Below are 11,730 nucleotides of genomic sequence, written 5' to 3' on the forward strand. Positions count from 1 at the left end.
AGAGTAATGAAAATAAAAACAAAAATAAACAAAGGGGACATAGTTAAAAGATTTTGAACAGCAAAATAAACTATAAACAACGTGAAAAGACAGCCCTCAGAATGGGAGAAAATAATAGCAAATCAAACAACTGACAAAGGATTAATCTCCAGAATATACAAGCAGCTCATTCAGCAAAACACTAGAAAACAAACAATCAAAAAGTGAGCAGAAGACCTAAACAGACATTCAGAGAATACATACAGATGGCTAATAAACACATGAAAAGATGCTCAGCGTTGCTCATTATTACAGAAATGCAAGTCAAAACTGCAATGAGGTATCACGTCACACCAGTCAGAATGGCCATCATCAGAAAATCTACAAACAATGCTGGAGAGTGGGTGGAAAAATGGAACCCTCTTGCACTGTTTGGGAATGCAAATTAATACAGCGACTACGGAGGACAGTTAATTCTAGGACTAAAACTATCATAGGACCCAGCAATCCCGCTACTGGGCATATACCCTGAGGAAACCACAGTTGAAAAAGATACACCCCAGTGTTCATCATACAACTATTTACAGTTGCTAGAACTAGATGTCCATTGACAGATGAATGGATAAAGAAGCTGTGGTAAATATATTCAATGGAATATCACTCAGCCATAAAAAGGGACATATTTGACTCAGTTCTAATAAGGTAAAAAGCACTAGAGCCTATTATACAAGTGAAGCAAGTCAGAAAGAGAAAGACAAATATCATTTATTAATGCAGGAAGACGGTACTGAGGAGCCTATTTGCAGGGCAACAGCGGAGACACAGACAGAACAGCCTTGCGGATACAGTGGGGAGGAGAGGGCGGGATGAGCTGAGAAAGCAGCACCTTGCGGATACAGTGGGGAGGAGAGGGCGGGATGAGCTGAGAAAGCAGCAAAAGCAGCACCTTGCGGATACAGTGGGGAGGAGAGGGCGGGATGAGCTGAGAAAGCAGCACCTTGCGGATACAGTGGGGAGGAGAGGGCGGGATGAGCTGAGAAAGCAGCACCTTGCGGATACAGTGGGGAGGAGAGGGCGGGATGAGCTGAGAAAGCAGCACCTTGCGGATACAGTGGGGAGGAGAGGGCGGGATGAGCTGAGAAAGCAGCAAAAGCAGCACCTTGCGGATACAGTGGGGAGGAGAGGGCGGGATGAGCTGAGAAAGCAGCACGGAAACACGCACGTTACCACAGGTGAAGCAGATGGCCAGTGAGAGTTGCCTGTATGATGCAGAGAGCTCGGGCCAAGTGCTCTGTGACAACGCAGAGGCGTGGGATAGGCTGGGAGGTTGAAGGGAGCTTCAAGAGGGAAGGGACATACATATGTCTATGGCTGATTCATGTTGATGTATGGCAGAAACCCACACAATATTGTAAAGCAAGTATCTTCCAATTAAAAATAAATAATTTTTTCTTTTATTTTATTTTATTTATTTATTTATTTTTTTAAATTTCGCCGGCCCAAGCCAGCAGCCTCCAACCAGGCATGGTGAGGCCGGGAGAGCGCAGCCCCTTCACCCTCGGGCGCCCTGCCGCTCGGCTTAGCTTTCAGGGCGCCGCAGCGACCGTATCCCAGTCCTGTGAACTGCCCGGAGCTGTCCCGCAGCCTCAATTTTTTTCTTTTAAAGTACCACTGAATGTTTGCAAAAACGTGGAGCAACCAGGACTCTTACATGTCATTGACAGGAGTGTAAAATAGCCTAACCACTTTGGGAAAAGGCTTGCAATTTAAAAAAATTAAACATATACCTGTTCTCTGGCCCAGCAGTTCCAATACTAGGTATTTACCCAAGAGAAACAGCATATACGCCCATCAGCAGACTTGAACAACAATAATCAAAATGGTTTTACTCGTAATAGCCAACAATGGGGGAAATCCCCACTGTCCATCAACAGAACAGGTGAGCAAACAGTTTTGATAGGAAGCAAAGGAAGGAAGGAAGGAAACACTGATATGAAGAACACAGGGAATCTCAAGACTGTCATACAGATGTGGGCAGACAGAACAGTGCCCCTGAAGACACCCAAGGGGAAGTCTCTGAACCTGTGAGCATGTCAGGGCCCTTAGCAAAGACCAGCTGATCTTAAACGGGGCAATTCTCCTGAATTATCCAGGTGGGCCCAGTGAAATCAACCAGGTCTTTAAAAGTCAAAGAGGGAAGCAGAAAAGAGTGCTGGGACATGAACGCTCGAATGGCCAGGGCTGGATTTGAACATGGAGGAAGGGGTGGAGTATGGTTACCAAAATGGGGCTTGGCGGCTCGAAAGCCGATAAACAGGCAAAGCTGGTGGAAAGGAAAGCTCGCTTCATTTCAGAGGCCAGCAACCTAGTGGGAGGGTGAACTCCTGTCCAAAGGCTTTCTCCCTGCCACTGACAGTCAGAAAAAGAGCTTTTATAAGCAGAAGGAGGGGGCTACATGCAGCAACAGCATGTCCTTTCTGGCAGTGGTCTTGAACTCGGTCATCGATTGTCTGACCATCATCGTGCTGGTGGCTTTAAGTACAGTCAATCTTCCCTTACAGGTTCTTCCATTGCAGATTTAATGATTTGTTCTCATTTCGTTGGGGCTGGTTCTCAGAATGGTGACAGCTTATGGACTTTCCTGGTGGCTCAGTTGGTAAAGAATCCACCTGCAATGCTGGAGACCCAGTTTGATCCCCGGGTTGGGAAGATCCCCTGGAGAAGGGAACAGTTACCCACTCCAGTGTTCCGGCCTGGAGAGTTCCATGGACTGTGTAGTCCATGGGGTCACAGAGTCGGACACGACTGAGCGACTTCCACTTTCACCTTAACCAGTGACTGCTGTCCTTACAAGAAGAGAGAAATGTGGGCACAGGCACTCTGGGGAGAGGCCCAGAGTGAGGTGAGGATGGAGGCAGAGACCAGGGTGACACGGACGCCGGCCAGGAAATGCCCAGAGGAGCAGGAAGCGTCCTCCCCACGGCCCCGAGAAAAGCCACGGCTCTGCCCATGCTCTGATTGTGGACTTCCGGCCTCCGGGCTGGGAGAGAACAAACTGCTGATATTTTCAGCTGCCCAGAATGTGCTAACTTGCTGCGGCAGCGCCAGGAAAGGAATAAAGGAAGACCTCTCATCCCCGCTCCCCCTCCATCCTGCGCGGATCACCAGACCTGCCGTCCCAGCAGGTGACGAGATGGAGCCACAGCCGGAGCCCAGCTCTGGGCAGGTTCCCGCAGCCTCCCTGCATCCCTGGCACTGTGACCAGAGCCCCTCCCCGTGCAGGCAGAGCTGGACATCTGGCCGTGTTTCTCGAGCAGATGACAGGCTGGAAGACAGCCTGTTGCCCAAGGACCAACCCGATCCTTCTGCAGCGACTCCTGAGTGTCAGCAGGTTTGAGCTGGCATCGCCCCTGTGTGGAGGGAGCAGGGACAGACGGTGGTCGTGGGGGCCCGCAGTGGGGGGCTGACATTCTGGAAAGGCCAGAAGACGCTCCTTCTCTTCCCTGGGCCTGCAGTCTGTTGCACAGGCTCCCAGAGTTGGGACACAGGAACCATCTCCCGGTCTGTGTTTCCTGAGCAGAGAAGATACACAGCTTTTTTCCCTCCGCAGCGTCTCTGGCTGGTCCCCGCTCAAGACTGAACTGCCCAGAACTGAGCGGACCTTTGCCAGGTATCACGCAGTAGTAGCAGCTTTGGGTGGATCATGGACAGACCTGAGCAGGTCCTCCAGTTTGTTTTTTTGCAGGATTTGCTTATTTGTCTGGCTGCTCCGGGCCTTGGTTGTGGCACCAGGATCCAGTTCCATGACCAGGGATGGAAGCCGGGCCCCTTGCATTGGGAGTGTACAGTCTTAGCCACGGGACCACCAGGGAAGCCCCAAGTCCCCCAGTTTAATTTTCCCTTCCAGCGTTTAGAGAGCGTATGCCGGGTCCATTACTGAGCGTCTGTGTTTCAGGACACAAGAGACACGAGATACTGAAGCCAGAGACTTATGGTCAGACAGACAGGATTTCCCACGCACGCTTGCTGGACGTGGCCCTGCCCTGGCTCTGGCTGATGGACGTGAGAGGGTCAGTGTCCCTCCCAGCAGAGGCCTGAGAAGAGGCTCTCCCTTTGCTGCCTCTTCCACACTGACTGCTGCCCACAGGTCTGAACCAGAGTCAGAAGTCAAGAGCGTCTGTGAACTCAAATGCCAGAAGAAAGTTACATCTTTATTTGCAAACTCTAGCCAGTCTTTAGCATTTCCTTCAGTTATGAGTACAGGGAAGAAACACAGCTGCACCAGGATGGTGATTTGGCATTAACAGACATCACATGTGGGGGACATCTCTGGTGATGCAGTGGTTAAGACTCCGTCTTCTGAGGCAAGGTGTACAGGTTTGATCCCTGGTTAGGAAGCTAAGATCCCACATGCCTTGCAAACCCTAAGCCCCTCCAAAAAAAACATAAAACAGAAACAATATTGTAGCAAATTCAATATACACTTTAAAAATGGTCTGCATCAAAACAAAAATCTTTAAAGTAAAAGAAATTACATTTTCACATTACATTCTTTGTTATCCTATATGCTTTTTAAAATGTATTTAAAACCATTATTCTGAGGAAAAGCTCATTCACCAGACCACCAAAAGTGGGTCCACGGCATAAATAAAAGGTGAAGCCAGCAATAAGGTGAAAGGGGCCCCCGGAGCCAGCACGCCAGGAGCCTGGCCCCCGAGTCACCGTGGGAACCTGCCCAACAAGAAACGCATGGTGCTGGACGTCCCAAGAGAGAGCCCCTGAAATGCTGCGCTTGTTATTACAGCAGCTAGATCGTCCAGCGAGCGCAGGACACAGCAGACGGTGCGCGGGAGCAGACAGGTCTGCAAGGCGGAGGGCCTGGTTCACCCACCCATGGACTCCACGGTCCGGCTCCCCTCCCTGGCCCACCGCGCCGTCCTGCGGGAGAGGCGGCTCTGCGCCAGCCCGAGTCAGGCTGACGGACTGCTCCTCCAACGGGTCTGCAGAGCTCGGCCCAGCCCACCCTTCTTCTGGTGAGACTCACTGCCCGCGAGGTTAGGTCATCCCCACTCGGGCCTTGGAAACGAGGCCACAGGTCACGTGGGGCACTGACATCGCGAAGGTTAAGGAGGTGTTGAAAGGGCTGTAGAACGACACGCCCTTCCGCAGAGGGATGGGGCTCGGAGCGCTGCGTAACCCGCCGCTCTCGTCCCACCAGGGCGGGTGGGCAGCCGCATCCACGCTGGAACACAGACACGTCCAGGGAATGAGAAAGCACGGAAACTCGGGGCGCAGGGCGTGGGGAGGGGGCCTGGGGGAGGACTGGGCTGCTCCCCCGGCCACCAGGCCCCCAGCTCGTGCCGTCCAAGCCGTTCATCCCTGCCGCGCCTGCCCGTGTCCGCCTCGCAGCGAGGCAAGCGAGTTGGGGACACAGTGCCGCTGGGATGCGGGCCAGGTTCTCCGTCTCTCCTGGACACTCACGACTGCGGGCCCTGCCCTGGGCCTGTTGCTGCTCTCACCAGCCCGGCCCCGTCTGCGCTGCCCGCTCGACACGGCCTCTTCATCGCCGTCTTGGTGGTTGTGAGTGGACGCGGGTCTGGGTCCTGGATCTAGACCGAGTCCTACATCTCCCTGACTGGAGGAGCGTGGGGCAGAGAGGGGACTGCTGGCCCCCTGGGAAGGCTGGAGTGGGGTCACCCAGGCTGTGAGACCGCGCTGCTCCGGGTCCCCCGCTGGTGCGTCTTCTCACTTGCCGCCGAGCGGAGACATCACCCGGGACCCTGCGAAGGTGCAGACTCAGACCAGCAGGCCTACGTGGGGCCTGAGACTCTGCATTTCTAACCAGAGCGAGGCCCACCCTGGAGCGACAGGACCTCCAGGAGCTGTTTTCACATCATTTAACGTGAGATGAGTGCCCTGCTCTGCTCCCCACGAGGGCTGCTCGGAGGCCCGCTGTGTAACAGCAGCAGGAAACGTGGAGTCACAGAGCGCTGCACACGCCTCAGGGATGTGTTGCTGGAGGGCACGTCTGGGTCCCTGCCGTCATTCCCCGAGGAATCAGAGAGGAGATCTTAGCTCCGAGAGGCTGACAGCAGGGACTGGCTGGCCGCCAGGGAGGAAGCTATGCAGACGGCAGGAGCTGGAGGGGAGGACGCACCCGCGAGACACGACTCCCAGCTGAGCCCTCGTAAGCGCCTCACAGGGCGGCACGATGCCAGTGAGTCCCGGGCGAGCCGCTCGGCCGGCGTAAGATTTCAGGATGAAACAGGTGTGTCACGTGGGGTCTCTCCCTTGCTCCTTGAAGGTAATAACGTCAAATGCGTGTCAGAGCCGCTGAACACCTTCCCACAGGTCCCAGCTGAGGAAGCAATGCCTAGCATCAGCCAGGCCTCCTGGTCTACCCAGCCACGTGGCTCCGTGTGACCACACAGCTGGCAGGGAGCAGCAGGGGCAGGACCAGGACCCGGTGCAAGGATGCAGTGTGCTGACTGTCTGGGGGGGAAACGCCACATTCTAGCCTCAGCCCAGCCAGATGTGGGCATTGCCCTCGGGTCACAGGTCCCCGCGCCGAGATGAAAACGCCTGGTTCGTGGCTCCGAGTTTCCACATCCTGGTACCTCCTCCCTCTGCTCCAGCCACAGCTGGGGAAGGTCCGAGGCTGAGCCGGGTTTCCATGGAGGTGACCCGCTCGGAGTGCTTGGCTCTGGACCCCTGCGAGAGCACCTTATGTAACGCCCGCTGCAGAGGGGCCAAGGACGCCCGGTGGCCTTGACCTTCTGAGAGTCTTCAGGGAGGTCTGGAGAGAGATTGGATTCTGTTCTGTTCTGGAAGCCACAGGGATGGGAGGGGGGCTCTCTCTTGAAGGAATGAGACGCAGTGTGGACACAAAGAGACGGGTGGCGGGGAGACGTCACTGTGGCCGGGGACGGCCCCTGAGGGCCCCCGCCTCCTCCTCTGAGGAGCAGGAAGACGGAGGGGCTGGGCTTCTGCTCCCGTGTGTCTGCAGCCCTGGGCTCACTGCCCCTCACCCGAGCAGCCCGCTCGGTGAACCACTGTTGAATACATGAATTAACAAGCGAATACCACACCGGGTGGGAAGCGCAGAGTGGCAGAGGACAGGGTGACAGACTCTCCCCGGGAAAACATCCGTCACCATAAACAACACGCCCACAGCCCACACATCACGGAGACGTAGAGCACTCCACGTGTACGCCACACACGCCTCCCGCCGCTGAATTCGTGTGTTCTTTTCTTTAGGACAGACGGGACGCTGGTAAGATAACTCACCCAGGAATTAACTGGGTGTCCCAGCAACTCTCAGCTCCATGGCTGCTCGGTCATTCCCAACAGAAGGCGCCCTGGCCCCGGACACCCGCCCGCCCGTGGCCACACTCTCTCCCCCTGCTCCGCAGGCTCCCTGAATGGCTCAGATTCCCCACAGTGGACAGCCATCCACCCCAGCACCAAGTCCAGCCCCGCCCGGCCTGAGTCCCCCGAGCCCCCAGGCGTGGGCACCCATCTCTTCCTCGTCACCTCGCCTCTGTGTCACCTGGTCCCTGAGAGGCTGCCAGCCCCCACCTCCTGCCGGGCATCCCACCCATCCAAGCCAGGTTTCCAGCATGAGGGCTTGCAATCCTCCATCGTTTCCAGCATGAGGGCTTGCAATCCTGATTGCAAGCCCTCATGCTGGAAACCTGGCTTGGATGACACCACTCCCTGCTGAAATCCCAGGACCGGCCGCGTCCAGTCAAGGCCTCTGGTCCCCACGCCGGGCCCGCTCACGCCGCTCGCCCCGCCAGCGGCGACTTCCTCTCCCCATGCACGCCCCACTCTGTGTGGCTGCCCCACCTCTCAGCCAGGTGTGGAGGCCCCCCCTTGCTTCTCCGGCACCCTCCCAACCAGCTCCCGCGCTGGCCGGGGTCTCTCCTTACTCATCGTCTGTACCGTGGAGGGCGTTTCTCAGTCCCTGCCTGTGCAGCTCGGACTTTTCTCCTGAATGCACTATTCACCCAAACACGTATTAAGCTCCTAGAAGTCTGGGACCGAATCTTATCTTCCCTCGTACCAGTCCCTTGAGTCCTTTCCAGTCCCTTAAGACGACGGCCTACGAGATTATTTTATCACGAGGATGCTATGAAGCATTCCCTGGACATATCAGGGCAAAAATATCACGGATTCAATAAACAAAGGGTTAAAGAGGCAGATCACAGGTCTCTCTGCAGTTAGTAAAAGATTCTGAATAGATAACATCACTGCCGGTTAAGGGGGACACAGACATTTAGATGAGGCCTGTTTGCTTGGAGCCTCTTCTGCTTCATTTGTCCTGTGGTTCAACAAGGAGCCCTGGGCAGCCACCCCAGGATGTTGGGGCGCCCCGGGTGGAGAAGCACAGGCACGGGGGCCTCTTTCCACGCCCGCCCCTTGCCCACTGAGTGGCCCGCAGAGCCTTGGCGGTAGGGAGGACGCTGAAGTCAAGGATGGGTCTTGGTGGCGGGCTGGCCACGGCCTCGCGGGGCCTCTGGCGTGTTGCAGGTTCCCTGTTTTCTCTCTCAAGACTCACAAATAAAGCAGCCCCTCCTCCGACTGGCATCTCACAGGGGCAAAACCATCAGAAGGTGATACCCAGTGGGCTCTGACGTCCACTGTGCTGAAACACAGAACTTTTCATTCCCGGAAATTCTCCCTGTGCCTCCTGCTCACGGGGGTTCCTGTGGTCCATCAGAGAGGGGATGGGGAGGCTTGAAAACCAACTCTGCCTGCCGCCCGACACCTTCGGGGGAGACGGCACTGGCTGAGACGTGCGTGGAGGGTGTGGACCCTCCCCGATACAGAGCCACCCTCGGCTGGACACGCTGCGGGCTTCTCTGGCCGGCCTGAGCGCATCTAAGGCAGAGCTGTGGGTGCAGCAATGGGCACTCTCTCCTGCTGGATCAAGGACTTTCTCTCCCTCCTGCTCTCCCAGAAGGGCCCGCCTGCTCCTCCAGCCTTCCCTGGACCCTGAACCGGTTCCCGCCCGCCTCCTCAGGCGGCAAGCTGCCTCTCACAGAGGCTTCCAGAGCCCTGTCTGTCCGGCCCGAGGAGGCCCAGCTCACAGAAGAGCCCTGGTCCCGCCAGCTGTGTCAGCACCAAAGCAGGAGGTGCGGCAACGCGAGCTATTTACACGGGTGTTACCACAGCTTCACAGAACCCCGAACTAGAGACGCCCTCCCACCCGCAGGAAGGGGCGCTCCGTGGACTCAGAGGGCTCGCTGACCGCAGCTGTGTTGCTGGGCTGGGCCTCAGCTCCCTGGGGACACACCTGAGACAGCGTGCGGTCACTTCACCCCTCAGCCAAGCGGGGGACCGTCCTCTGGGCGGGAGCACACGGCAGGTAACTGGGATAGGACTGCTGAGCGTCCCGTTGGAACACTTTTGTTACTGAACACGCATCATCCTCTTCCATCTTATGCTCACATTTGTGTCTTCCGTGAGAATTTTAGTACAAAAACGTGCACATGCGCGGACGGCACGGACTGTAAAGCTGCACCCCGATGCTTGCCAAGGCGGTGAGACTTCCCTCCCTCTCGTTCCCGCTCTTCCCCCGGAAGTGCTGGGATCCGGTGATGAGGACTGGTGGGGGAGGGGATGGGAGGACCACCGAGGCCCAGCCTGGGTTGCCGGTGCTCATGTGGGGGCAGCGTCAGGGTCGGGAGGTGGAGCGATCATACAAGCAAAGATGCTGAGGGTCACGGGAGCCGGGTTTGTGGACGTCAGAGAAAGTTACCACATGGGAAAGGAGAAAGCCGCCGTAAGCTCTCCAGCATTCAGCTGGAATCAGAAGTGTTGGTGTGAACTCATGATTTGCAATACATACGGATCAATACCGAAGCTGAAGTTCCAATACTTTGGCCATCTGATGTGAAGAGCCAACTCATTTGAAAAAACCCTGATGCTGGGAAAGATTGAAGGTGGGAGGAGAGGGGGACGACAGAGGATGAGATGGCTGGATGGCATCACCGACTCGATGACGTGAGTTTGGGTGAACTCCGGGAGTCGGTGATGGACAGGGAGACCTGGCGTGCTGCAGTCCATGGGGCCGCAAAGAGTCGGACACGACTGAGCGACTGAACTGAACTGAACTGGATCGATACAGAAACGTGCAGATGTCAATGGTAGAAGGGCGCTTTTGCTTTCGAGGTAAGGCTGGTTCCAGCGGTGGAAAGCGTGACGTGACGTTTCGTCACACGAGGCTCAGGGCAAAGGGGCCACGTGGAGGACAGAGCCCAGCCAGCAACGTGGTGACTGAGCGGGGCCCCAGGTCAAACTAGACCTGCAGCTGCCGTTTCAGCTACTCAAGCTAATTAAGTCCCTTCATTTTAAAGAGAGCTTCCATTTTTGTTGCTGTTGGTATTTGTAACTGTAAGGGCCGTAACTGACAAGCACACGTGCATATCAAGCTTCTGTGATGGTACGTTTGTATTTGTGTTGTTGAGACATGAATGTGAAAGAAACACCTATAAACGTGACCGTGGATTACTAACACACTCGAGAGCTGATTTTCGCACTTCAGTGATCTTCTACATCTCAGATCTCACATCTGCAGTAGGTGGCACCCCACTGTTCTCCACATTCCCAAATCACTGGGTTTCTAGGTGTTGTCATAGACTAGATCCCCAGTTATAGCAACATTAAATTATGTTCATCGATTTAAATGGAGCACCCTCTCAGGGAGATGCACAGCACTCTGGATGTGCGCCTGCTGAGCCCCTCAGTCGTGTCCGTCTCTTGCGACCCCGTGGACTATAGCCCGCCAGGCTCCTCTGTCCATGAGGTTTCCCAGGCAAGAATACTGGAGTGGGTCAGCATTTCCTACTCCAGGGGATCTTCCCACCCCAGGGACTGAACCCTCGTTTCTTTCATCTTCCGCACTGGCAGGCATGTTCTTTGCCACTGAGCCACCTGGGAAACCTGTCCTGGATGGAACACTCGAATATTTCTTGATGTGGCCATTTTCAGTCTGAGAAAACAACCCAGGTGGTAGTCAAGCCTCTGAGTACGGGGAGCGTGGTGGGCATGGGCTAGATTCCTGCTCTCAGCTGCTAGGTGGCCACTGATGAACGTGGTCATCTTTGATCCACTGCTGTCTTTCCCAGATTCTGGGACTTACTAATTACCTACCACGTCCAAGCTGTGAGGTCACCATGGCTGCAGGGGGACCTCACATCTCCTGGGTTGGGGGGGTGGCAGGGGGGCTGATGTACCCCAGGAACCATATCACCATGGCAGCAGGAGGAGCTCACATCTCGTTGAGGGGGGGCTGGGCGTGGAGGGCCAGATGTACCCCAGTGGCCAGAAGAGCAGAACAAGTGGTGACTGGACCCCCACAACTGTGCTGGTTGACATCTTTGCTGGTAAAAGTGAGTCTATGTTACTCTGTGGACTTAACATCAAAAACGAATAGGAAAAGTTACTGCATCATTTTTTTCCATAAAAAGGGACTGTGAACGTCTGACAGCCGCACAGGTATGAAACGTTCCAGGCAAACCTATGCGTAGTCACTGCAGTTTCACAGCTTCTAAACCTACACACGCCAACCCTCTAACCACCTCCCATCATCTGAGCCTGGGATGTGAATCCTCTCCTTCCTGTCGGCAGTAAATGCAAGGCTCATTATGCTGCTGCTCAGTTGCTAAGTCTTGTTCCACAGCCTTCCCTGTCCTTCACTATCTCCCAGAGTTTGCTCAAACTCATGTCCATCCAGTCGGTGATGCC

This window comes from Bos indicus x Bos taurus, chromosome 9 (genome assembly GCF_003369695.1).
Source record: "Bos indicus x Bos taurus breed Angus x Brahman F1 hybrid chromosome 9, Bos_hybrid_MaternalHap_v2.0, whole genome shotgun sequence".
Taxonomy (NCBI): Eukaryota; Metazoa; Chordata; class Mammalia; order Artiodactyla; family Bovidae; genus Bos; species Bos indicus x Bos taurus.